Source organism: Cynocephalus volans, chromosome 2 (genome assembly GCF_027409185.1).
Source record: "Cynocephalus volans isolate mCynVol1 chromosome 2, mCynVol1.pri, whole genome shotgun sequence".
NCBI classification, from domain to species: Eukaryota; Metazoa; Chordata; class Mammalia; order Dermoptera; family Cynocephalidae; genus Cynocephalus; species Cynocephalus volans.
The window spans coordinates 171,317,735-171,343,270 of record NC_084461.1 but is presented as its reverse complement, the minus strand read 5'-3'; positions in this window follow the sequence as shown (position 1 = coordinate 171,343,270).

Genomic DNA, 25,536 nt, shown 5'->3' with positions numbered 1-25,536 from the left:
TGAAAACTTGGGCTTGCTGCAATGCTAATTTACTTACGCGTTTACTCTATGTTACATCACAAACAAAATAGTTTCAAAATTCCACTAAGAACAGCAAGCTTAATGATAATTTTCACAGTTTCTTTTTTTGCCATTTTTCTCCTTAGACTATCTCCCATTGTATTCAAATTACTTGAAATAATTATTTTTGTCTGTATGTATATGTTTTACATTTGTTATGTTGTTAGGATCATTTGTTTCTGTTTGTGTTCAATTCTAGGGTTTGCTTTTTATATCCTTTGTGATTTATTTTTATTTTTTGAATATGTACACTTAATATTGTTCAAAAGTCAAAACTATATAAAAAGATACACTCAAAGAAATCTCACTGCTTCTTATATCCCTCTCACTCCATTCCCACCGCCTTCTATAAATAATCATTTTCATTAGTTTCTGGTTTATCCTATTTTCTTTTTATAAAAAGCAAACAAATGTGTGTATATACATAAATACATATATTCTTATTTTCCCAATTTTCTTTCATAAAAGGTGGCATACTCTATAATCGCTTAAACACTTTAATGTATAATGTGCAAAGTGCAAGTCACCTCTCTCCTCCCTCCCATGATAATCCCACTTTCTAGAGATTCCACTGTTCCCAGTTAGCCATTGATCCTTCCAGACTCCCCTTGAAGAGTTCCAAGTCTGCACCAGCTCCAGGTTGGAATTTGTGAGTGACCTGGCTGCTCTGCTGTCCTGTGGTCCTTAGAGTGTTTTCAGTATGGTCCAAATTAGTTCCTCCAGCTCCTTGTGCCTTTGGTGGCTCCCTATTCAAAAGCTTGGATTGACCCCTAAGTTTGACGCTGTGTTTTGTTACCTTGCCAATACAGGTTAGGAGGGCTAGATGAGACAAAGGTTTGTTACCACAATCCTTTCCATTAGGGTGTTTCATATACTGTGCCTTCTAGCATGGTGGGGGGAGGAGAGGTTGACACATAATCCTTTATGTTTGGTTATAAATTTAACAGTTTCCTGAAATTAGCACTAGGAATACCTTGAATGACAGCTCAATTTCTGTTAGAAAGAGTCAGGCTGGGCATATCCTGCTGGAAAACCCATTTAGAGATACAGAAAAATGCACAGGCTGAGTTAAGTTTTAAAATTTGTAATCTCATTGCTTACGAAAAGAGTCTTCTGCTAATTCCTCTTTGGCCCAATTGTACGAGGCATCTCAAATTTCACTTGTTTTCTCTAAGCATAGAGTTTATCAATGAATAATAAGACAAAAAGTGTCCTTTCCAGGTTTGGAGCACCATCTCAGCAGCAGTGTCAGAGCTGTGGCAAGAAGGGCCTCCTCCAGGGGTAGTTTATTAATGCCTGGAGGAGAAAGAAGTACAGGGTCAGGATGGCTGTACTAGAAAAGGGCTGCTTTTTTCCCAGAGGGACTCTTGGAAAGGAAGTCATAAACACAAGGCTTTGGAGCAGACTCCCTGGAAAACCATTTATTGCTATATCGTCATGGCTAGCTTTGGAATCTTGTCTCCAGCACGGGTCTAGTTCCAATTTGTTCTTCCTTGCCCAAGCAATTGGGTCATGCCCCCACCAGGGTGTTGGACACTCAGATAACTTCTAGAGGCAAAGCCAGCATGCTATTTATACAAGTCTCTCCTGGTGTCCTATGCATGGAATCCACTAATAGCATACAATGCATTGGAGGTCTGCCAGAGTCACCATATGCCTGTCTCAAGCCTTATCTTGGTCAACAGGGAGCCAGTTAAATGCTGTGTCCCAGGCTGAAGGGGTCTTGTAATAACATTACACTTTATCAGGATAAAAGCCAGAGAGACTTTTGCCCACAGCATGAATGTTCAGGCTGAAGATCTCCTGGGGCATCACTTTCAGCATCCTCTTCCTCTACAAAAATAGCTTCTCTTGGACATTGTCAGGGATAAAATACAGGGAAGGAGTTTACCTTTTCCCAGGCTCCCTTGCACAGAGGCTGGAGATGAGGGAGGGATGGTGGCAGGAATTATTATCTCCTTTCTAGATGAGGGTAAGGTAGGTTCTACAGACTGACCACACACCCACCTTTACCCCAGTTCTCTGACTTCTGTTCCCTGGGAAGTGGAATTGGGATTCAAGGACAAAAGTAGTGAGTGCAAGAGGGTGAGAAACTAAAATTTGTTGAGTACTTCCTATGTCTTGGGCAATATGCATGCTTTGTGAAAACCTAGCAGTGGCCCTGTAATTAAATTAGCCTTCTCTGTATTCTACAGAAGAGGCAACTGAGTCTTCATCGTACAGAATGGCTTACCCAAAGTCACATATAGTGAGGGGTGGATCCAGAATTTGAATCTAGGCTGGTCAGCCTTTTCCAGTAAATCACACTGATACCTCACATGGGTGTCTGCAATAAAGGATCTCTACGGAAGTGAAAAACATTGGAAGAAAATAGAACAACGTCCAATCCTGGGAGCAGAGGCAAGCAAAGTTACCCTCACTTTCTGTCCTCTCCATTATGATGGGATTAGAGGTGAGGAGCGGGTGGCAGGGGATGGCAGTTTCATGGGGAAAAGTGAAGCAATAAATCAAGGGCAGCTGAAGGAGGATGCTCTTTTGAGAATCTGGGGAGAATGTCAAAAGACAACAGTTGTTTTCTCCCTCTCCTTTTTCTTTCCAGTGGTAAGACTTAAGGCCAGGATGCATTCAGCTGAAAAGACACTTTTGATGCTTGATAGCAAAGAGTAGCAGTTCTTAAAGATTTTGGTTTTAGGGTCCTTCTATGTCATAAAAATGATTGAGAAATCTTAAGTGGTTTTGTTTAGGTAGGTCATATTTATTGATATTTATGAAGGCAGAAATTAAAAGACAGGAAAAATTTTTAAAAGACTGTATTTTCTAAAACAAGATATTTAATGGGTAAAGTGGGCACTTTTTCATTTTTGCAAATCTCTTTTGTGTGCATTAATAAAAGACAATGGCATTTTCGTATCTGCTCTTGCATTCAGGTGCAATATACTGTTTTGGCTGAAATATATTTGGTAGGAGCATCACCCACATATGTAGTTGGAAAAGGCAGTATTTTATAGCCTTTTCAGATAACTGTAACTGTTCTTTGATACTTCACCAAAGCTCAGCAAGTGGTAGTTTCTTGAAGGTTACTGCAACAAGGAATGTGAAACTATATTAGTAAACTCTGTGAAATTGAAATCTATTGGTCTGTTTGCACTTTGAATATATTCTTATTCATGCATGATTTTGTAATTTTCCTGCCCTGGTTATTTGGAAGATATTAATTTACTTATTCATGCTCATCTTCCAAATGTTGATTGGTTTCATTAAAAAAAAAAATCACATCCATTAGTCACTAACCTCATCAGAAGGTTACAAGTTTTCCAATATTCTTATTTCCCTTGAAAGCTCAAATTTTATCATTGGCAACAAATACTGACGGTTATTTCTCTTTAAGTGACAGACTTGCTTTGTTCATTTTCAAGAAAATGTCTGCCAGATACACACATCTAAATACCCATAGTATTATGGCTCGTCATTCTTTCAAGTGAAAATTTTGCTCCATGAAAAAAGCAGGTAGTTTGGCTGGTAGCTCAGTCATATGAGTGCTTTTCCTTGAGACGACCGTTGGACTTCAGTCATAGCAGAAGTGCTTCATGCATCCTCCCTATTTTTTCACATTGAGTATTTGAAAGATATGCACTCAGAGGTCAAAATTAAATAACATTTTTGCTTTTTCCTGCTGTGTCAAGGGCATTTTCAAGATAAATTGACATTTTTTCCCCCTGTAAGTATGTGGTGTTGAATAATATGACCACTAGTTGAGTTTGGTACCACTTCCTTGATTCATGCTAAATGAACCAGCTTTATCCGCCATTGCTGCTGGACCATCAGACCACTAACTGTGCAAATGTCAACACAGTTAGTCCAGGAAAAAACATGAGATGTTTAGAAGTTACTCAACACTTTGAATATTTCAGTACCACTATGTTTGCTACCAAGCACTTATATAAAATATCTTCTTTGATCATTAGTTGTTGCTGATACCAGACAAATTCAAGCAAAACAACAAGTTTAGCTATATCTATGGGCTCACCTAATTGTAAACAAAAATGCAATTCTGCAGAGGAGATGCTAACTAGTTTTTGTGTTTACAGATAATTCTTTAATTCATCAAGTTACTGTGTTTTTGGAAAGTGGCAGTGTCATGATTTCATGAACTGACTTTTCCTCCAGCAGGCATTCAGCAAATGTCAAATGTAAATGTTTCATTAACATCTCATTTATTGTATTCAATTCTTTAGCCAATGAATTAGATACTGAATCTCAAAATGACACTACAGCTTAACTGACACAAAATACTATTCAACAATGTTCTGTTGCATAAGAAGCAACTGGTAAATGATCATTTATAAAACTGAGAAAAAGTTAGCTTTTGCTGTATTTTTATTTCTTATTCACAGTTTTTTTTCACTTTCTTTGGAGCAGTTTCATCCCTTCCATAAATCAGAGAACTCTCCGATATGTTAACTTTAACTTTTTCAGCATTTAAAGGTAGACAGTGCCCCTGCAGATTAAAAAAAACTCTAATCTCCCCTTTTAAGTCAACAGTGTATCCTAAAATACAAGAAGAGCATATTTAAAATACATTTTTATTTATTTTAGAAAAAATTTTTATTGTGTTCTAAAATAATGATTTCGATAAATCATAGAATAGTTTAAAAAATTAGAAAAAATATTTTTTCAAAAGAAGATGAAAATTATATTCATTTTTTTGTTATGCTTTCACATAGGTATGAGGAAGACTTGGGGATTTTGAAATATCAATTCACTGGATGGTAAGGTGATAACACAGGTTATAGATGATGTAACTGAAGAGAGCTGGTAAAATCTCAGTAGGAGAACTGAGAACAAACTGTGTTAAAATCTGATAGTGTGTGTGCCTATATCCTAAACCTACGACCTTAAAACATTCTGAAAAACCCATGAACACACAACACATATTCCATGAGCCACCAGAGCAGTGACATCATCACACATCACGTAGCTTCAGGGAAGTCCTTCCATAAATTTGTAAGAGAATATGAGTGGAAGGGAAAATAAGTTCTTTGTACTTCTAAGGAAATAATTTTGACATCATGAACCCCCTAAAAAAAACTGCTGAATCTTTGAGAACTCTGGGTAAGAGGAACACTGAGCAAGGCTCAGAGGGAAAAAAAGAAAAAGCTTTAGTATTTAGAATCTTTTTTTTTATTTGCAAGGGAGAGAAATAAGGCGGACGTGAGGCTACCATGTTGCTGGACTAGCTTATCTGAGTGGCTAAGCAGAGAGAAATTTGGGATACTGCCCTGCTCAGCAACAGAGGGCATAATTAGCTGGATTAGATCTTTTGTTTGTTTGTTTTTTGTAATCATAGATTGTACCTGTGTGGTAGATGATTGCTGGCTTGGGTGTGAGTCCCACGAATAGTTGAGAATACCTAATAGTCATTGATACTGTGAGGCCTTTTAGAGGTGAAGAGGAGAAAGAGCAGAAAGATGTGCATTTGAAAGGATTACTTTACCCTCTTCAACCTTTACATCTCTAGTTCTTGTTTTTTCAAAACGTATTTTTTTTAAAAGGTGAATATTAATTTCTTTACCACTGTGATTTCTGATTCTCATCTCTGCATGTTCATTTCATTGCTTAGGATTTTCTTGCCAAATTACAGAATCTGAGCTGACCCTAAGTTCGTTAAGGTGTAACACTGGGTCTTTAGTGAGAATGGTATTGTCTGGAAAGAAATGGTATTGTTTGGAAAGAGCAGGAGAACTTCTGACTCATTTTCTCCCCTATTATATCCTAACTGGCCCATTGACAATTTCCACTGCTTTATACTTCTTTATCTTTTCCCCCTCCATTCCATTAGAGGATTTAAAATGGATTAAAACAAAACCAAAGATATGAACTAATGACATTAAAACACAGCAACACAGTCCATTAGAACTTTCTGTGGTGATGAAAATGTTCTATATCTGTGCTGTCCAGTGTGGGAGCCGCTAGCCACATGTGTCTATTGAATCCCAGAAATGCAGCTGGTGCAACTAATCAATTAAATATTTTAATTTAATTTAAGTTAAACTTAAATAGCCACCTGTGACTTGTGTCTACCATATTTTAAAGAATATTTCTAGAAACCATCAGCCCTGACCAATCTTTGTAGTTTCATCTCTTGTCTCTGTACTTCTAAACCCCTTCAGTTTTAATAACTTAACTTTCCTCTGTAGCATTAATTCATGTTTTTTTCTCTCTGATGAAATCTCATTTGTCCCTTAAATTGAAATTTCAGTGCCATCTATTTTGCTAAGTTTCCCCAGCCTTTTGAAGCAAAATTAATTGTTCCTTACTCTATGATCACGTAGTATTTTGTTCATGCTACTAATATAGCCTCTGCCAGGTTGTCTGTACTCACTGCATAGAGTTCAATTGGACAGCACTTAGTGAATTACCTAAATGCAATGACTCTGTATCTTCATGTCACTAGGATGTTTAGTGTGTGGAACGGAGTAAACACTTATCCTATCAGGCCATATCAAGGAGACAGGGCTCATGAGCACATTTAATGCTAGTAAGTGAAAGGTAGAACCTTTGGTGAGTTGAAACAATCTGGATGTTGAAAAAAGACCACAAAACACCAACAACTCTTGGGATGGTAAGAATGAAAGCACGGCCAGGGCTAGGTACTGGACAAGTTAACAAATCAGGGCCAAAATCAAAGAAAATTTGCCAGGTAAAATGTGGGCACTAAGGTTATAAATCAAAGGACTTTCATGGGCAGGGATTTTCTACACCTTGTTAAATGACTGGGATCTTGGTGCTGCATTGGAGTCACAGCTTCTGTTAGAAGAAAGATAGTGTGCTCACTCACCATGAAATAACTGGGAAAAAATGTAAGTGTAAATTATGTATTTTAGATATAAAATGTATAAGTTGTAAATCACATTTACACTGAAGAGAAATAGAGAGGTCTAGGATGAGTAGATCCTCCCATCTGCAAGTTCACAGTCTTGATAAAGGGACAACACGTAGAAAACCAGCTAGTGTGATATGAGAATGCTATATCAATACAAACAGAAGATGGGGCCCACCAAGAAGAGTGATTAATTCTGCTCTGTTTTTAATGGCCACATTCTTCCCAGTGTGAATCCACCATTTGTTTAGTGCTGTGCAGGTGCAGAGATGTTTGTCATGTAGAGAAACGATGCTCTTAATAAACATGCTTTACTTCTGCTTATAATCTGAACCCCATCCCCTCCCATTGCAGGTCATTAAAATGCCTCCAATCTCCAGACTCTGGACCAACTTCACTGCTGAATACTTGGACAACTTTCCAAGAAGACTATCACTGGTGGAGCATCTACTGGGAACCCTGTACACTGCTGGGTGATTTGGAAGTTATTGTGTAAGTCTTTGTCCTCAAATAGCTTAGAATTTTGATAAGAAAACATGGAGAACGCACTTAAAAATACCATCACCAATTTAATACGGTGTGCATTAAATATCAGGTGAATGTATAGACATTAAATGCTAGGCCAGTACAGAGGAGGGAGTGATGTTTTCCAGCTGGTGTGAGCCAGCTGTTGTGATTAATCATCATAAAAATGCCCGGGGGATGGTAGCTAGGTCTGTTTTCTGAGGCCTTTTACTACTAAAGGAAGCCATTCCAGGGAGTAAGGAAACTGACTCCAGTAAAATGGTCCCACTCTGCCTTCTTTTCTTGAAGAGTGTTGGCAAGTGGACTCTGTATTGTGATTCAGTGACCAGCAGCTCGACACAAATGCCATTGATTGTCTTTATTTATTTATTTATTTCATTTGGAGATTCTTTGGGTGTGAATTAGGTCCTTTGGGATGCTGCAGAAATTTCTCAAGGTCATGAAAGTACCATTTTGGTGTCTAGCTCTTATACTTTACAAAAGATCTCGTTATTAATTGTGTGCTTGGAAAAAAATCTGGATTCTCATCATTTATTTGTAACTCATGGAGATGTGGAGTAAGATCTGGATTTGAATTTCAGTTTTGCCATTTGCCAGCTGTGTGACCTTGGACAAGTTAACATTTCTGGTCTTCCCTCATCTTTTTTTTTTCCCTTCAGGTTTCATCTTTTATTCCTTAATATGTAAGTGTTAAATGACATCGTGGGTGACAGGTTTATCCAATAGTTATTCAGTTTAAGAAGATTCAGAATCTTTTGTTTATCTATTTCACTTTCACTATCAGATAATTCTTTCTGTTTTTAGCCTCCTTTTGTATATAGATTACATGATAGTACCTCCAATGTGATTACCTCAAGAAGGGAGACAATGAAACCTACATTAGGCTCACCTAAAATAAAGGCTGCACTTTTAAATATTCACAGGAGACACCCCACCTAAATTTAATGTCTATTATGGCTGTACTGTGGTCTAGAGATACAGGGTTTGTGGTGCTAAAAGATTATCCAATTGAGGTGGGACTTCATTTATTCCTTGTCCTACACCCTTCCTTTAGTTATATAGATCTGAGTTTCTGATCCATATTATTTTTCTTCTCCCTGAAGAGCTTTTAGCATTTTTTTCAGGGCAGGTCTGCTAGCAATGAATTTCCTCAGTTTTTATTTGTCTGAGAAAGTCTTTCTTTCTACCTCACTTTTGAAGGATAATTTTGATGTATGTAGAATGTTAGGTTGGTGTTGTTTTTTTTTTTCTTTCAAAAGTTAAATATTTCACCCCAATCTGTTCTTGCTTGTATGGTTTCTCACGAGAAGTTCACTATAACTCTTACCCTTGTTCCTCTGTAGGAAAGGTGTTTCCTTTCCCTTGTCTTCCCCCTCCACCATCTTTTAGAAGAGTTTTGCCTTCTTTTTTTTGGAGTTGAATATATTTTGTCTTGGTATAGATATTTTTGGTATTTCTACTGTTTAGTGTTCTCTGAGCTTCCTGGATCTGTGGTTTGATGTCTGTCGTTAATTTTAGAAAATTCTCAGCCATTACTACTTCAAATATTTCTTCTCTTTCTGGTATTACAGTTATCTGAACACTACATCTTTTGAAATTGTCTCACAGTTCTAGAATGTTCTGTTCTTTAATTCTTTTTTTTTTTTTCCCCCCTTGGAAAGAGAGAAAGTTCAAAAACTTTCTGTTTGACCTATCTTCAAGTTCACGGACTCTTTCCTTGGCCATATCTAATCTACTGATGATCCCATTGAAGGCATCCTTCATTTCTGTTACAGTATTTTTGATTTCTTGCATTTCTTTTTTATTCTTTCCCAGTGTTTATCTCTGTGCTTACATTATACATCTCTTCTTGCAGTTTTAAAGCTTCTCACTAGGTCCTTAACATGATAATCATAGTTGTTTTAAATATTGTGTAATAATTTGCAAATCAATATTGTATCTGAGTCTGATTCTGATGCTTTATTATGCCTCTTAATACCTTATTTTTACTCTCCTTTTAGCATGCATTCTAATTTTTTGTTGAAAGCTGGGCATGATGTATTGGGTAATGGGAGCCAAGTAAATAGGCCTTTAGTGTGAGGGTCTGTCTTAATCTGGCTCAGAGTTGGGCTGTATTTAATGTTTGCTACAGCTGTAGGTTCTAGGTGCTTTAAGTTCTTTGAGTGTTCTTGTTTTTGTATTCCCTGTTGTCATTGGGCTTCCCTAAGAACTCCTCCTCCAATTGACTTTTCATCTTGCAGTTGTTTTCACTATAGTTCACTATCATTGTTACTAGACCAGGTTCTTGAGTTTCAAAGTCTTTGAAGTAAGCAATGCACCCAACAGTAAAGCAAGCAATGCTTTTTTTTTTTTTTAAAGAGAAGAGAGCTTATGCATAAGAGAGATAGCTATAGAGAAGCTATTCAGGGTCAGCTTCCCTTGGGGAGCTAGCTTCCCTGTAGCTATCTCTCTTAAGCATAAGCTTTTATAAGGCAAGGGGTACAGGCCAGCATCATCATTCTGCACTTCTGGAGGTGGTCCATTCTGTTCTTCCTGGTTGCAGCATGGGCACATGCTCAGTTAGGGCTTTGGTCCTAGCACTTGCTCAGTAAGTCCAAGATGGTGGTGTTGCTCATTACTGCCACTCCAGGGAGGTCATTGTAGTGGTCACCTTGAAGCTTTGTGTACATGTGGAAGTCAGGCTAACTGCCTGGGGGAAATTTGTGGTTAAAAATGTTGCTTATCTTAGTTTGTGAAAATAGCTTAACTGGGTGTGCTGGGTTCTTTGAAAATAGCTTATTTAGGTGTGCTGGATTCTTTAATTAGGGGCAAAGGGCTGAGTTGAGGGGCTGAGTCCCATCCCTATCCTGTCTCATTATTATAATGGAATCCTGGTGTGGTGGTAAGGTATAAAGGAGGAGAAGCATTCAGTAATCTTACGATTAAATCTGAGTCTTTTAGTGGGCCTGCAATCTTCACAAGTGTTTCTTAGCTGTTTTTTCCCCTACTCTTTAGTTAAGACAGGAAAGATAGAGGGGACTAAAGTTGAGAAATGTAGTCCCTCAGGTTGGAGAAAGTTCTGGAAAAGTCTTTTCCCCTGGAGAATAGGCCTTCTGATAAAAAATGGTCTGAATGTATTTTATAATAGATTCTTGTCTTATCCTCCTGCTAGAGCCAGAAGATCTTTCATGGCTCTTCATAGTGAGAACCTGATGGAATTTCTGGAGGTAAAACTCATAAAATTGTGAGTGTCCCTCTAAGACAATGCTCCCAAGAGTTTTCCACTGTCAAGCTAGTGCACAATCAGCCAGAATTACCATTTAAATATTCCTACCAGTTTATGGCTCCAGCACCATCGCTCTAAGTAAGCAGATCTTGTCCTTGAGTCTCTGAATTTTCTTATCTCTCCAGATTTTGAGTGTTAAAAATATAGGCTTTGACTATTTGATTTAAATGGACTCACAGTGTGAGTGAGATTTTGCATGTATGTCCTTTCCACATGCAAATCAACGTTGGCTCTAAAACTCCTCTTGGTTTTCAAGACTTTTGTTTAGATTAGTTCTAGTAGAAACAGAAGGAAGGATGAGCTTCACTTTTAATGAATTTTTCAGATTCTCTTTTATTTCTTGGGCTGATGGAAGCAAGTTTTTGTAATTACAGAGGACTGCCCTGAAAAATCTTATAGTTCCTTATACTTACAATTCTTAGTCTATGTTTGAGATTGAGAAAATAGGAGTGTTTTTTTCCAATAGGAGATTAGAGTATTTGATGGCTAAAAACTCTCCATTTTTTTCCTGCTATTACCTTCATTTTTCTCATGGGGTAGACTTACTTCAGGGACAAGGTCACTGATTGACCTATTCCCAAATCAGAACAGAAGAAAGAGCACTGCCCTCTCTGTCCAGGTCAGTGCTGGCTCATGAGGACCTGAAGAATCCTCTCTCTCCCCTAGGCCATGCAGATATATTTGTGTTTCAGTTTCATTTGCTGAAATGGATGGCAGAGCTATACAATCTACCACTAACTACCACTGTGCATGGTATATCTTAGAATGCAAATCATTTAAAAAATACGTTAAAGATATGATAATATTTTTATAACAATATATCAGAAAATAGAGAAAAATCAAGCCAATTATTTTACAATTAATTTTCTCCTTTTTATATATTTTCTTCCTTCCTCCTTTTTCCTTTATGCATGTTTTTCATACAACTGTAGTTATAATGCAAATACAATTTGGATCCTGCTTTCTTCAAATTATTCTGTTGCTATGGACTGAATTGTGTTCCTCTACCTCTCCAAACTCATAGGTTAAAACCTTAACACCCCAGTATAACTGTATTTGGAGATTGGGTCTTTAAGGAGGTGATTCAGATTAAATGAGGTCACAAGGGTGGGGCCCTAATCCTAAAAGACTGCGGTCCTTAGAAGAAGAGGAAGAGATACCACAGATCTCTCTCTCTCCCTACTCAAGCTCAGAGGAAAGGCCATGTGAGGGTACAGTGAAGAAGTAGCCCTCTGCAAGCCAGAAAGAGAGGCCTCATGAGAAATGAGTCCTGAACTTAGACTTCCAACCTCCAGAGCTGTGAGAAAATAAATGCCCATTGTTTACACTAACTTGTCTGTGGAATACTATTATGGCAGACTGAGCAGACTAACACATCTATGCTGCTACATAGTCTTTGAAATCAGTATTTCAATGACTACAATATTGGCAATTATATCAGAATTTCTCAGGAAACTATTACATAGAACACTAGTCCTAGAGATGAGAACTTGCAATAAACAAACAAACAAATAAAAGGTGTTCTGTCATCAAATAAGCTTGGGAATCACTGATCTAAGCAAAATTAAGAAGTCTTTATTTCTTTATGACATCCCCAAGCCTTTACTATACTAATATTCATTCTCAACCTTCAAGAAGCTGCACTGCATGTGTGAGTAAAACATTTCTCTGAACAAGTATTCTGTGGAGTATGGTTCTAACATCTTTTCATTTTATACATATTTATTGAATTATTTTTCTATTTGACATCTAAACTGCATTCATTAATACACTGTGAGGAAAGAATAAATGAATAAATTATCGTATTTTCTTTGCAGTGTAGATTTAGGTTCAGTTGCACTTCAATAAGTAAGGAAGCCATACAGAACCTACCTAATGGTATTCATCCTCACTGAGCTTTCCTAGGTCATCATTTACTGAACTCCTGTTCCTTTCTTCTTAGTATCCATAAGCTTAGGAAAGAGTCCGAATAAGATGAGAAATAGATTCATTTTAAGACTTCAATGAAGTAGTTATAATGCTGTAACAGTTTACTTTAGATATGCTGTTTGGGGATTGTAAGTGAGAAAAATATGGATGTCACACTACATGGAGAAAAATAATCTAGAGCTGCTGAATAATCCAGTCTGTGAATATGTTTGTGTGTGTATTTTTTTTTTTTTTTGAGAATGTATATATGTTTAGAAGTGAATAATAAGGGGTAGGGGAAGGTTGTTGTGGCATCTACGGGGATGGTTACAGTGTTGCAGGCTTTTATTCTTCTCCCTTAGCCTTCTGTTAGTTGATGGGGACTTAATAGTATCGTACATGTGAAACCTAGAGGACACTTAGACCTCAATAAGCCTTGAATAATCAATATTGCACAAGGTGTTCTGGTTTCTGGTTTTTACCTCTCCAGTTTCTAGAATTTTGCCAGGGGGTAAATCAGAAATCTATATGTGTAACTATATCTGCATCTATATTTTATTTGCATCTATATCTAGTCTTTTCATTTGGGGAGTTTTAAAGGAAGCAATGTGATTAGTTCAGATGACTCAAGCCACACTATGGAATTAGAACTATAAATATTTTGATATACAGTTAACTTGAGCATCAAAATATATATCAACAATGAACAAAATGGGGTCCTATTCCTTTTCATTTAGAAAACTCTTAATCATAAATGGCTAAGAAAATAGTTTCTGTTTCAGTTCTATCCAATGTCTTCTTCATGCATTGTCAAGATTTTCATAATTTTCATTAATGTGAGGAAAAGGATCAAAACCCACTACACACAATCGTTTCATTTTCACTACCAAGTCTTTCTGATGGACTCCTTCAAAAATATGCTGCACTCACCTGGGTTACTTGCTTATTACTGCAGGAGTGTGTCCTTCCCATTTCTCTTTGACGTGCTCTACGATGAGTATGCTGTGATCTGCACTGAGTGTCTGTGCTTTGCATTCGTGCATGTATTTGTGTTCTTGTCCACTCCTTTCATTCACAGCACTTGATAAAAAGAACAGCTTCTTGATGGGGATTCAAGCTGGGGACAAATATAAATCATATTTGTATGGACATATTGTATCATGCCTGCTCACCAAAACCCCATTCTAAAGAATGCTGCAGCATCCATACATTTTTACTCCTGTTCCATCACCCCTTCTAACCATAGCTGATGAAGAGCATGACCTAAGGCAGAGAGCTGGGAAGCAAAGCCTGATGTTTTGCTTAGGCAGAGAAATAATGTGTCCTAAAAGCAAAAAACATGGGTTATTTACTGGATGTGTTTCTGCAAAGAGCTACCATGTAATGGGAATAAGGAGGATGTTCACCTGGCTTGCAGTCTCCATACAGTGGAATTTTGACTGCAATCTCTGTTAGGTCCATTGCTTCCTTATGAGTATTTTATATTGTTTGCTAATAATGCCTTTAACAATACCTGAATATTTTTTAACTTATTGCTTTATGATAACATCATAAAAGGGTTTATTGAGATTGAACCTCCACTAAATACATAGTTAACTTAGCATAAAGAGATGTAGATACAACCATAAATAATGTGATGTGGTTCTATTATTAACACCAATCTTCTACATGAGAATGAATGAATGAACTCAAGTGTATGGTCTTGTATGGATCCTCTTTTCTCTTCCTTTGATTCTATAGCATTCACTTTTTCTTTTCTAGAGCTCACAGTGTTCTGGGTTCCATGCAGGTCTGCCTGGAGGATGTTTGTTGCTTTAAATTAGGATTTTTATTCAAATTGCCTCTTGATATGCAGTTACTCAAATTTCTGGCTTTAAGTAACTGCAGCTTTGAAATCAGGCAATCGAGGTTGGAATTTTGGGCTCTGTCATATACACACTCTGTGACCTTGGACATGCTTCTAAACCTCTGCAAACTGCAGTCTCCTTATTTCTGAAATGGACCTAAGAATAGTATCAAACTTGTAGAATGATAAAGAGAGTTAAATGAGACAGCATTGTGCTTAAATCCAATGTGGTCTCAATGAATGCTACCTCTTAGTAGTGGTAATACCTACAGCTCTACTTCTATTCATTGCCTTTTCTGTGAGGCAAACACACTGCTCTGTGCAATGCTGGGCTCAGAGCTGTTCATTTCTTCTCTGGTCTCTGTCACATGCCGGCTGTAGCTGCTTATGACCCAGGAGAGACTTCTCTATTGCTTTGCATTCTGTAGTATTGCAGCAGGAGAATCTTACGGTGGTTCCTACTTTTGGTAGGAAGAAGACATTTTCTGGGCTAAGTAAGAGATGGAAAAGACCCTGTTTTCCTTCACCTCTCCTCACACCCACACACTTTGCAGTACATTGATGGTGGTTTCTTTCCTGTGTAGCACCATCACAAGCTCCTACTGGGATAGAGTGGCCTGAGGGATTTAGTGTACTTGGTTGCTTCATGGGACATTCAGGCTACATTTTCACTGCCACAACTATTCATTTTTAAATACAAGTCAACACTTTTCTCCATTGAATTAACTGACGTTTACCTACTTACTGAACAGTTTTTGCAACTAGTTGTATCCAGGCAAAATTATGGAGATGGTGAAACTTGGATTCATCCTTTCCTAGGTTCTTTTAGTTTTCCTATCTTTTTCTGCATCTTTCCCTCACAGGTTCCAGTATCTTTGCATCATTAAAATTATACATTTACTTTGGCAAGTATCGTTGAGTTCATCAAAGCCCCTCAAGATGTATCATATTCTGACCAAGGAGAAACGCTGAGCTGAAGTTCCATTTATGCTGAAGAGTTAATATGTTTATCTTCTTCCTTTCTGGGAAAAATTTCTACAAGAAACAAAAGGAAATGGTAACGCGGAAGTGAAACAAGGAAGGAAAGAAACAGGCATCTAGTGAGTGTCTCTTGTGTGGTAAGCAAATGCTATGTATGCCTACCTGCCTAGTTTCTTTACTCTCAGAGAGGAGTGGGATTTGACTATTTTATTGGTGATACACGGTCGACTCAGAGAGATGAAGGGACTTTGCCCAGGCAGCCCAGCTCGTCAGGAGTAGAGCTAAGATTTTAGACACAAGCTCGCCTTTTTAGAGAGATTTGGTTGCATCTCACGTCCTCCCAGCAGGGCAGGTGATGAGGTCCTTGCAATGGTGCTGGAGGCTTCAGGGGGATTGATTCACAAACACTACCTTGGTGTGAAGTTCTATTTTCTGATGGCAGTTGTGGGAGGTGAGGTTGGAAAGGGTTAACAGATGGTTCGCAGTTCCTTCAAGAACCCTGCTGACTTTTGTACAGTTAAATAATAAAGTTCCAATTTGAGAGCAAATTTGCTACTGTGACACTAATACAGCCCCAGGCTCTTAGAGGATTAGATGAGAACAAAGCTTTCTGAGCCATCAGCGGTGGCACTGGAGGGTGATTCAGCACCGCGGTGGCTGGATGGCTGTTAATTGGAACTGGAGAGACAGAGCCTGGTTTCGTAGATCAGGTTTAAATGGGTGGATTGTTTGATGGAGACTTTTTCTGTTCTCTTTTGGTTTTGGTTCAGTGCTTACAGCCAGACTGTCCTGCTTCCAGCTGGAATTTGCTTGGAATGATTTTCTCTCTCTCTCTGTCTCTCTGTCTCTCTCTCTCTCTTTCTCTCTTTTGTAGCTCCAGATTTCATACAAGCTTGAATAAGTGGTCAGCAATGGCAGTATAGCCAACTTTCATCCTTGACCCTGAATTCTCTGGAGCCCTTTTCTACTTTCAAGCCTATTTCTTTCTGCTGGCTTATTTCTTTCTGCTGTCAACTTTGTACTAGGATCCTATCCTCCTAACCACAGAGCAGTCATTGATTGTAAATTTATCTTCAGTAAAGTTCAATTCAGCAAGTGTTTATCGGGTACCTAGTGAGATAAAAGGCACAGAGGATGTGGTAGCTAAAGATCTGGGTTCAAGTACTGCCTTTACTACTTGGATAAAGAACTTGATTGCCCAGAGCCTGAGCTTCCTTCTTTGTAAAATGGGAATTATGAAAATAATATTCATCAGGTAGGCTTGTCTTTAAACTGTGTATTGAAGAAGCTTCTATGAAATCAAGTAGTAGAAACTCAGAAAAGCCAATATTCTCTCAATATTTATGAAACTCAAGAGCCACAACCACCATTAAGTTTTTTTGTTTGTTTGTTTTTGTTTTTTATTTCCCTCTGGCAGAGTCTCTTTCTCCATCAAGTTCCTTCTCATGAGATCTCTGTGTGGCCACCTCCTATACTTTGTATTGCGTAGACAGTGAACCCTGGAGCACAGGCTTTGGAGGCAGACAGACCAAGCAGTGCAACCTTGGGGACTTCAGTGTGACCAGTGTGACTCCATATCCTTGAGACTCAACGTCTCTAGCTCTAAAATTCATACCTGTCTCGCAGGGTATTGGGAGCAATAGAAGTTATAATGCTTGTGTGCTGCTTTCCTCAGAGCCTTGCACACAGAAGGGGCCATAAGTCATGACTTTCTGTTTCCTCCACCCCCTTATTTTTATTCTCCTTATTCCCTTACTTTTACTAGGTCCAGAAAGAAGAGTTGGCAAAATCCTCCTTGAAAATGGCAGGGATTGATCAAGTTTTCTCAAGTTTCAAAAAAATTTAGCATAGCTAATATAGTTAGAATTTCCTATACTTTACAAAGTCAGATAGCTTTATATGTCTTCTAACAAACAACAGCTCTCTCTCCTCCTGATTTCCAGTCTCCAGATTAATTCCAGTAACTCTTTCTTATGATGGTTACCTCTTGCATATACCACTATTTTCTGATTTTTCCATTTTAGACAGACATCTATTGACTTTCTGCATGAAAGATATGAATTTATCTTGATTTTGACTCTTTCCCCATTCACCCCTTGTTTTAGTCCATTTTGTGCTGCTATAACAGAAATACCGGAGACTGGGTAATTTATAAAGAAAAGAGGTTTATTTGGCTTACGATTCTGGGACAGCTGCATCTGACGTGGGCCTCAGGCTGTTTCTACTCATGGTGGAAAGTGGCAGGCAGCCGGTAGGTACAAGCAGATCACATGGCGAGAGGAAGCAAGAGAGCAAGAGAGAAGGTGCCAGGGTCTTTTTAAGCAACGAGCTCTCGCAGGAACTAATAGAGTGAGATCTCACTCATTAATCCCCCCTCCCCCACGGAGAGCATTAATCCATTCATGAGGGATCCACCCCCATGACTCAATCAGTTTCTAACACTGCCACATTGGAGATCAAATTTCCACATGAGTTTTGGAGGGGAGAACACATTCAAACTCCATCATTCCACCCTGGCCCCCCAAAACTCATGTCACTCTCACATACAAAATACAATCATTCTATCCCAACAGTCCCCAAAGTCTTAGCTTGTTCCAGCACCAACTTAAAAGTCCAAAGTCCAAAGTGTCCTCTGAGACCAAAAGCAAATGTCCTTCCAGCTGTGAACCTGCAAAAACCAAAACCAGATTTATCTACTGCCAAGATACAATGGTGGAACAGACATTGGGCACACGTTCCCATTCCAAAAGGGAGGAATAGGCCAGAAGAAAGGAAAAACAGACCCCAAACAAGTCTGAAACCCAGGAGGGCAGACATTATGTCTTCAAGCTCCAAAATAATCTTCTTTGACTCCAAGTCCTACATCCTGGGCACAATTGGGCATCTGGGCCCCCAAAGCATCAGGCAGCCTTGTTCCTACAGCTCTGCCAGGCACAGCTCAGTGGGCCATGCTGGTGCCTGTGGTTTTTCCAGGCTTGCATTGCATGTTACCAGTGGCCCCAAAGTTCTGGGGTCCTGGCAACAGCCCTGCTGCCTTGGCTCTAACAGACATTTCTCTGGTGAAGCCTCTCTGTGGGGACTCTGACCCCACATTCCTGTTTGGTATTGCTCTAGTAGATGGCCTCTGTGGTGTCTCCACCCTGGCAGCAGATCTCTGCCTGGGTCCCCAGGCTTTTCCATACATCCTCTGGAATCTGGGTGGAGGGTGCCACACCTCCACTGCTCTCACATCCTGCCAGTCTGCAGACTTAACACAATGTGGATGCCACTGAGGTTTCAGATCTCTACTCTCCAGGGCTGCTGCATGAACCATACTTGGGGCTAGCTGCTCTAGCCAGAGGAGCTGGGATTCAGGGAGCAGGATCCTGAGGGCAGCTGCACCCCAAGTCTGTCCTCCAGGATAACTCAGTCCTTCTAGGCTTCAGGGTCTGTGATGGGTGGGGCACCTTCCTGACTTCTGAAATGCCTGTAGGGCTTTCCTCTCATTTTCTCTGCTATTAGCATGTGGCTGCCTCACTGCCAAGATAATGTCTTTAGCAATCAGTTTATCTGCTTCACCCTCGCATTGTTCTCTGGCTCTCCGCATGGCCAGGCTACAAAGTTTCCAAACTTTTATGCTCTGCTTCCATTTTAAATTCTGGCTTTACATCAAGCCTTTGCCGCCATAACTCAGAGTAGGCTGTTAGAAGTAGCCATGCAGTGTCCTTAATCCTTTGCTGCTTAGAAATTTCTTCCACCAGATGCTCTGGTTCATAACTCCTAAGTTCCAACTTTCACAAAGTCCTAGGGGAGGGACACAATGCAGCCAGGTTCCTTCCTATGGTGTAGCAAGGGTTATCTTTTGTCCAATACCCAATAAGTTCCTCATTTCTATCTGAGACCTCATCATCTGCATGGCCTTCACTGTCCACATTTCTATCAGCATTCTGCTCGCCACCACATAAGTCTCTAAGACATTCCAAACTTTCCTTTGTCTTTTTCTCTTCTTCTAAGTCCTCCAAACTCCTCCAACCTTTGCCTATTACCCAGTTCCAAAGCTTCATCCATATTTTCAGGTATCTGTTTAGCAACACCCCACTGTTGGTACCAATTTTCCGTTTTAGTCCATTTTGTGTTGCTAGAACAGAAATACTGGAGACTGGGTAATTTATAAAGAAGAGAGGTTTATATTTGGCTTATGATTCTGGGACAGCTGCATCTGGCATGGGCCTCAGGCTGCTTCTACTCATGGTGGAAAGTGGCAGCAGCCAGTGGGTACAAGCAGATCACATGGTGAGAGGAAGCAAGGGAGCAAGAGAGAAGGTGCCAGGGTCTTTTTAAGCAACGAGCTCTCGCAGGAACTAATAGAGTGAGATCTCACTCATTAATCCCCCCTCCCCCACGGAGAGCATTAATCCATTCATGAGGGATCCACCCCCATGACTCAATCAGTTTCCAACACTGCCACATTGGAGATCAAATTTCCACGAGTTTTGGAGGGGACAACACATCCAAACTCCATCACCCCTGTACAGTATTAGTTTCCTGTGGCTGCTGTAACAAATGATTGCAAACTTGGTGGCTTGAAACAACAGACGTTTATCCTCACACAGTTCAGGAGCTCAGAAGTTCAAAATCAGTATCATGGGGCCCAAATCAAGGTGTCAGCAGGGCTGGACTCCTTCTGGAGGCTCTGGGGCAGAATCCGTGCCTTGTTTTTTTCTGCTTGTGGTGGTGCCAGCATTCCTTGGCTGTGGCCACATCTGTCTGATGGCTACTTGTCTTCACGATGTGTCATTACTTGTGTGTTTCTGTCTAATCTCCCTGTGCTGCGTTTTCATAAGGATACATCATCTGATTATCCAGGATAATCTTCTTATCTCAAAATCCTTAATTTAATTAAATCTGCACAGACCTTCCCACCTTCCTTTTTTAAAAAATTTCAAATAAGGTAATACTTCCAGGTTCCAAGGATTAGGACCTGATATCTTTGGGGGACATTATTCAGTCTTGACATCCTCTTCGCTTATTACAGATTTATTGAATGTTTTTGTTTAACTAGTATTTAGTGTTGGCATTCCTATGAGTTTTGTAAATATTGCTCTCAGTTGAACCATGTAGCATACAGTGATGGCATTTCCTATCTTGTGCAGCATGTGTTTTCTTTGAAACTTTTGATTTTTGATTTTTGATTAATTTTCTAGATATCCTTTACTAAATCAGCTTTGATATTTCTACCGTTTGTTTGTTTTTTTTTTTGTCGTTTTTGTGACCGGCACTCAGTGAGTGCACCGGTCATTCCCATATAGGATCCGAACCCGCAGCGGGAGCGTCGCCGCGCTCCCAGCACCGCACACTACCAAGTGCGCCACGGGCTCGGCCCAGCTTTGATATTTCTAATAGAATCATAACACTCCTCTCAACATGGGTAAGTATGTCATGGGCTCTGTCACTCTCCCTTTTTTAAACTGGATACTCTGTTCCTGAAGGCCCCTTCCTCCAGCTCGGGCTGCTCTAGTCATCCTGACTTCTCTGCAGCATCGTGCTGGCTTTCCTTCAGCCCTCGGCTGTGCTGGAGACCCTGTTTCTTGGAGCCCAGGTCTCCTTTCTTTGTGATTTCCCTTTTCTTTGTCTTGGTAGAGAAAAACATGCAGAGGCTTCCTGGGTATATGCAAGCTACCATTTGGAGACCCCTTCTTTATGAAAATGTCTGTATTCCACCTTCTTTTTTGATTGATAGTTTGAGTGTGGATTCAAGATTGCACCAAACAAATTCCAGAATTGCTCCCCAGAATCACCTCTGGTCCTAAGGACTGTATCAGCCAGGGTTCAGTCAGAAAACAGAAAGCACATCACTTATTTTCAAGAGATCATTAGTGTAAGGAGGGTTGAATGGGTGTTGAAGAACTGAAGAGGGGATACTGAGATGACACAAAGAGAGGAACTGCAGGAAGCAGCTAGCACACCTGGGGCAACAATGAGGAAGACTCAGGAGAATTAGAACCCAGGAGTTTGCATGGGGAGCCTCTGGAGCTCAGACCCAGACCTCTGAGGAGGAGCTACTGCAGGCCAGTGTGGAGACCTCAAAGGGGTAGCATGAGGATGGTGCTCGAGTTCCAGAAAGATAAAATCCACAAAGTCTAGAGACTGAGCAACATGGGAAGGGCTGTTGCAGAGGAGACGCTGCTATTTGGAACAGAAGGACACAGGAAGAGTGTGTCCTTGTTCCTTGTCCAGTCTGCCAGTCTCCCTCTATTCCACCTGTCAACAGACTGTACCCCCAAATCAGCAAGCAGAGGAGAAATGCAGCTGGCAGTTCCCACCTGTGGGTGCACTGGGGCTGAGAGGTGATAGCTTAGTAACCGGCACAATCACATTCCGACTCTTGGTGTTGCTAGAAGTTTTAGAATCTTCTCTGCATCTTTGGTGTTATGAAATTTCACATGGGGTACCTTGGGGTGGATTTTTCTTTCAGTCATTATATTGGGCATTTGGTGGGTCCTTTAGATCTGAAAACTCTATTCAGGATGAGGAAATTTTCTTGCATTTCCATTTTGGTAATTCTATCTTCTCCATTTTCTTTGTTTCTCTTTTTAGTATTCCTACTATCTATCCCTTTTACCTCTTAGATTGATTGTCTAATTTTCTTATATTTTTCATTGTATTTCTGTGAGAGTTTTTGAATGTTCTATTCTAACCTTTTAACCTTTTCAAAAAAAAATTTTTTTCCGCTAGCATGTTTTTGAATTTCCAAGACCACTTTCTGACTCTTCTTTCTTAAATAGCACCCTATTCTTGTTTCATGGACCTTGATCATGTTCTATCCTTTCTTATATCTCTTGCGATACATTAAATATGTTTTAAACTATTTTTCTCTCCTACATTTATCTTTTGTTGTCTGTCTTTTATGTTATAGGCTATCAAATCTCAGATATCCATAGGCCATCCAAGGACAAAGTACTCAAAAGCTGAATGGAATAGCTGCATGGGACAGGGTTCCTTGATCGCTTGATTTTACTATAGGATGCTCAGGTAGGATCTGGATCATTTGCTGGGGAATCAAACGTCAATATCTACAGGTGTTTTTGTTTGTTTGTTTGTTTGTTTGTTTTTTCTACTTGGGTCCATCATGCTCCTCAGACAGAAGCTCTTTAGTTTCCAGCCTGGGGGCTGTAAATCTGGCTGGCGCTTTTCTGAGTGTTAATAAGGGCAATGTGGAGCCCATTATTCATTATTCAGACATTTATCAAGTGCCCCTGGGTTCTGTGCAGTGTCTCTCTCCTGCTTGTAGTAGCTATTCCTAGTATTCCTGTTTGTAGAGCTTCCTTGTCTAACCTGTCCAGAGATTAATCTCCCATCTTTTGCCAGGGAAAGATACGGCAGCATTTTGGCTCTGCAGACTAGGGAGAGGATCTGGGGTTTACATGATCCTTACGCTGATTTCCAACCTGCTCTTCTCTTTTCTCACCTCACCTTGACACTGGCCTTCAGAGGCTCCCACTGCTACCCCCCTGCTGGGTCTTTTGGAGCATCCTTTTTCCCCAAGCAGGGAGACACAGAACTGATCTATTTCCAGCTGTGTGTATCACCCAGTCAGTCCTGAAAACCAGCAGGCAGAGTGACACCATGACACAGCTCTGTTATGACTGGCAAAAACATTGCAGGAAATCTACTCAATACTTGTCCTACTGCAGCCAGAAGCACTCCCAGGGGTCTCTGGTACTTTACACACTTGCTCAGGACCCCTGACCATGTCTGTGCTATCCACCAAGCCTTTCCCGCCTTACCTCAAGGACCTGTATGACCCTCACATCCCTCAGCAAGCCTTCCAGACCCTCTTGGTCCACACTCCACCCTTTGATCTAGTTCTCACTGTCCACGGTGCCGGGCCCTGTGCTTGCCCGGGACCTCTTCTCACCTTGCTGCCTGGTGTTAGGTATTTCTCTTTTCAGGGACTTTCCTCTTTGGCCCCATGGATGGTGGGCACTTTGAGGATGGTGGTATCTGAGTGGTATTTGTTCACACCCCCTGTTCTGTGCAAAGCGTCTTCACACTTAAATGCACACTCACGGTAATCTTCCCATGAACTTAAGCCAGCAGGTATTTTACTATGAGTGCATAATCACTGATGGGGATATTATTACAATTATTTTATTGCTTATAAATATTCATGGGACACAGAGCTGACTGTCAGCACCTGTGCCCAAGATGTGGTGAGCAGATCAATACTATCAGCATGCCCACCTCAAACCACAATTATTCCTCATGTCCCCCACCCAGTCTCTCCCCAATGCCCCCCTCCCTAACATCACATGTATTTAGTTCTTTGTACTTAATAAAGAACCTTCCACACTTTGTCACTGACTTTCACAACAACCTGGGAGGAGGATGTGCAGCACCGTTTTCCATAGCTAAAAACACGGAGGCTCGGACAGGTGAGATGACACATAGGATTTGCAACCAGACCTTCCGAGAGTCAAATATTCTTTGTCACATGCTATAGCTGACTCCCTCACAAAAAGGGATTCCAGAGCACTCTCTCGGACTCGCCTTGCAGAGGGAGAGCCCGGCCCTTGCAGTGGGGTGTGTGGATAAGGTGAGCTGGGATGGGACGAGGCGGGCTGAGCCCAGGTGTTGAGGCTCCCAGCTACTTAGATCCCACTTCCTCTCAGACGAATGTGGGATTGTTTGTCATAAAAATACAAGTGCAGTCATAAAACATGTCTTTGTGGGGGAAAACTGTTCCCAGGCCTAGGAATGTGCATGTGTATATGTGAGACGAAGTAAGACAGGTGTCCCTCTCCCCTCCCCGCAGCCCCGAGGACAGCATGGCCAGGTGTGATCTCATGCTAACCTACAACATGACGGGGGCCCTGAAAGGCTGGTGGTATCTGATACCCTCCATATCAGGCTTAGAACAGTTTTCCAAAAGACTTTGCATTCCCCGGGTCAAGAGCTCATTTTTTTTTTTCTTCAAAAAAAATGTGTATTTCAGCAGAAATTTAATCCCTAGGGTTCCAACTCCTTCACACTTACATCAGTTAAAATGGCATTTCTGAAGAGACATGTGATCCTGCAGATGCCTCTGGAGACTCCGTTCAGCTTGGCATCTTTCTCGTCTCTTGACCTGAAGCAAGAAAAAGAGGAAGTCACGTTCCATTTTCAAAATGATCTTGACAAAGTCTCTCCCTCCAATGGCCCTAAATGGAATCTTTTCCTCTCATGGATTCTGTTGCCACACTGTCTGTGGCTCTGCAAGGTGGATGCAGCTGCCAGACCTCAGGCTGTGGCCTGGGGGCACATCCTCGAGTCTAAGCTGCTGGTTCCTTGAGAGAGCTGACTGGAGGGAGGCTGGGCCTTTGCATGAAAACTGGACCAGTTTTGGTTCTGGGATGACCCTAGAGGCTATCTTCCTTTTCATAGATGAGAAAACTGATGGGCGGAGAGAAAATGCCTTTCTAAGATCGTAGATCATTAACAGAGATTGCCATTTTTTGAAGACCTAAACTGACAGATGTAGTGCTAAATATTCTACATTTTTATTGTATTTACCTATTTAATAATTCATTAATAGGTCATTTTTACCCTTCCCCCCACCCCAGCCTTTTACTATGGGGGAAATGAGGCTTACAAGGATTAGGTAACTTTCCTAAGATCGCACATCTTCCGTGGCAGGATGGAGACCAGAGTCAAGCATCTGATGCACACGTTTGTGGTCTTGACCAAGTGCGCTGTACCACTCTTGGGGGTCATCGAGGGGAAGTCTGGGGTAAGGACTTCCAAACTCCCAACACCTGTCCTATACGTCTGTTGTGATTTAGACCTTAAGAATATTTTATGTAATCACTAGACTTCAGTATGTCTATCTAGCTCCCCAAAACTTGAATCTATTTTTGCTTAACTTTGTTGTTTGTTCTGAATAAATTAATACTAGTAAATTAATACTAGGTGATATGGCTGATTTAGCTTTCAGCTCAGCTGTTCTTTCCACCCCAATTTTAGCCCCTCCACAGTTCCACCTCTTCATCTTCCATCTCTTGCTGGCACTCAGTTTTCAAGAAAGGATCTGAGGTTAAAGATTGATAACTCTGA